This window comes from Colobus angolensis, unplaced genomic scaffold (assembly GCF_000951035.1).
Source record: "Colobus angolensis palliatus isolate OR3802 unplaced genomic scaffold, Cang.pa_1.0 Scaffold1, whole genome shotgun sequence".
Classification (NCBI taxonomy): domain Eukaryota; kingdom Metazoa; phylum Chordata; class Mammalia; order Primates; family Cercopithecidae; genus Colobus; species Colobus angolensis.
This window is the reverse complement of record NW_012110918.1, coordinates 19074841-19078067: the sequence shown is the minus strand read 5'-3', so window position 1 is coordinate 19078067 and position 3227 is coordinate 19074841. Positions and strand designations below refer to the sequence as shown.

General features: G+C 53.3%; 1 protein-coding gene across 1 annotated transcript in view; it reads left to right on the top strand.

The window, feature by feature from the left end:
• Positions 1–3227, top strand: part of WDR45B (WD repeat domain 45B) — a 37222-nt gene that overhangs the window by 986 nt on the left and 33009 nt on the right. The gene's annotated exons all lie outside the window — the stretch shown is intronic.

Below are 3227 nucleotides of genomic sequence, written 5' to 3'. Positions count from 1 at the left end.
TTTTTTTTTCTTCTGTATTCTTGAGTATAGTTGTAGATCTTTTTTTTTTTCTTTTCCGAGACAGAGTCTTGTTCCCACCCAGACTGGAGTGCTGTGGTGTGATCTCGGCTCACTGCGACCTCCGCCTCCTGGGTTCAAGCAATTCTCCTCCCTCAGGCTCCCAAGTAGCTGGGATTACAGGCACCCACCACTGTTCCCAGCTAATTTTTGTATTTTGAGTAGAGATGGGGTTTTACTGTGTTAGCCAGGCTGGTCACGAACTCCTGACCCCGTGATCCGCCCACCTCGGCCGCGGAAAGTGCTGGGATTACAGATGTGAGCCACCGTGCCCAGCCAGATCATTCTTGATGTATAGTATTCCTTTGTGCAGACATATAACAATTCGCATATCCATTCTGCCATGGTTGGGCATTTGGGTACTTTCCAGTTTTTGGCTATCATAAGCATAATATGAATAGTAAGAATAATGATTATTCTAGAACATGTCTTCCAGAGAGCGTATGTTCACATTTCCACAAGGCATATACTCCTGTGTACCTAGGAGTAGAATTGACAGTATAGTAGATAGTACAAATAGTTTTCCAAAGTGGTTGTACCACTTTGCCCTCAAACGGCAGGTCTGAGAGTTGCCAAGGCTCTACACCCAGCTCACAGTTGGTGTTTTCTCTTATTTTTGGTCATTTTGGTGGCTGTGTAAATCTCTCTGTGTTGTTTATTTGCATTTTCCTGACTTTGTGTTTCTTGACCATTTGGATATCCTCTTGTGACATGTCTAAGTCTTTTGCCCATTTTTCTATTGAGGACTTTGCCTTTTTCCTGTGGATTTCTAGGAGGTAGTTTGGGTATTTTTATTTTTTTTGAGACAGAGTCTTGCTGTGTTGCCCAGGTTGGAGTGCAATGGCGTGATCTCAGCTCACTGCAACCTCCCCCTCCCAGGTTCAATCAAGCGATTCTCCTGCCTCAGCTTCCTGAGTAGCTGGGATTACAGGCGTGAGCCACCGCACTCGGCCTATTGTAGATTCTTCTCTTGCCCCCAGGAGTAACCACCATCCTCCTGGTTTTCTTTATATGTTTGTGTGTGTCCAAATATGTTGTATCTTTAAACAATACATCGTTAGGCCGGGCACAGCAGCTCATGCCTGTAATCCCAGCACTTTGGGAGGCTGAGGCGGGCATATCCTTTGCCTAGGAGTTCAAGACCAGCCTGGGCAACATGATGAAACCCTGTCTCTACTAAAAATACGAAAAATTAAGCTGGCATGGTGGTGTGTACCTGTGGTTCCATCTACTCAGGAGGCCGAGGTGGTAGGATCACCGGAGCCCAGGAGATAAATATATATATGTAATTTCTATTCTCTCCACCCCAAGAGGTGAGACTGCTTTCTGCCTGCCTTGCAGACAGGTGGGCGAGATGAGCCATGTCCCTCACTCCGAGTCACACTTCAGGTCTTCCATGTGGAGACCCCTGAACTACCAGTGGACGGTGGGATTCCTGGAGCTGCTGGAACAAAGCCCCACAGGCTGGTGGCTTGGACAACAGCCTGTCTTCCTTCCCAGGCTCCAAGGCTCTGGGGAAGAACCCTTCATGCCTCTACCAGCTCCTGGAGGCTGCCCACGATTCCTGCACTTGCTGACTTAGGGCTGAGCACTCCAGTCCCACTGGCTGCCAGCGGCGGCCTTCCCCTGTATCTCCTCCCTTCCTGTCTCTTCCAAAGGTGCCAGTCTTCAGCTTTAAGGCACACCCCAAATCCACGATGATCTTATCTTGAGATCCTTAATTACTTCTGCAATGATTCTGTATCTAAAGAAGCCCCTATTCTCAGGTTCTGGGTGGACCTATCTTTTTTTTGGTTTTTGTTTGTTTGTTTGTTTTTAGACAGAGTCTTGCTGTGTTGCCCAGGCTGGAGTGTAGTGGCACAATCTCAGTTCAGTGCAGCCTCAGCCTGAACCTCCTGGGCTCGAGCCATCCTCCCCCCCAGCCCCCCAGGACACATCTTTTGAGGGCCACCATTCAACCCACTGTGGTGGGCAAGGCTGCTTTGAGTTTCCTGGTTAGGATGCAACCAGTGCTGGGTGTGGATGTCCACACATGCCCTCGCCCCTGGCCTGTATAGCCACCGGGAGACTGAGTAAAATGTGGACTGAAGGAGGCCCCAAGGGTGGCAAGCAGAGAAATGAAGGGAAATGCCCCTTACCCATGCCTCTCTCCTTTGCCCATGTGACACTTCTCACAGCAGGTACCAGTATGTGTGCATGGAAGAGAACCCAGTGCCCTCCAGGGAAGAGGGTGCTGAGCCCCTGGACCGCACTTAGGTCTCGCCCCAGCTCTGTGATTTGGACCTGGGGCCCTGAGCCCTAGTCACAACCTGGGCAGCCCAACTCACTCTGCCATCACGAGGCTCCTGGTCACTCTCAGGGAGGAGCCCCTCTTGTGGGGGATTCAAGGTGTTCAGTGCCCACGACGCAGAGACTGCCTGGCCCAAGTGGGCCAGTGATCTGAGCTTACAGTCCAGCTCCTTCCTCCCCATGGCTGAGAGGTCAGCACCAGCTCAGGCAGGTGGCGAGGGTGGGATGAGGATGACAGATGGGTGGAGGCAGGTGGCTGCAAGGGACAGTGTCAGAACCTCCTAGGAGATGAGGTGTGCTGCAGGGAAGAGGGAGAGCCCAGGAGGGGACAGGAGGGTGAGTGGAGAGCACTCCCTGGGCAGGAGAAACAAGGGTCAGCACTCAGGCCTCCACAGCCATCCACTGCATGAGCCTAGCCCCGGGGACAAAGCTCCGTAACCAGGATGCTCTCAGCAGCCTGACCCTAAGAGTGGAGGAGAACTGTGTCCTGTGAGCAGTGTGACCTGAGGGCCTGGAGTCCTGCGGGGGCTGTGCTGTGTGAGGACCACCTGTCCTTTCGGTGGGGTCCTAAGGGCTGTGTCCTCTACGGGCTGTGTGTCCTGGGGGGGGATTGTGTGTCCTGGGAAGGTCTCTGTCCTGGCGGTCTGTGTGTCCTGAAGGGGGGCCCTAGTATCGTGGCGCTTCTGGGCTTGCCTCTGGTGAGGGATGATGCACCGGCCGTCAGTTTTGGGTCAGCCTCCCTTACCGGCTCTGCCTCCTTCCTCTGACCGTCAGGTGTCGGTGCCAAGCCCTCAAGGAGCCATCCTCCGTCCCGCGGCGACCCTGCGCTGACAAGGCCAGGCCCTCCCTCGAACGTGCTCGGCGCGCCCGCCCCGCCCCTC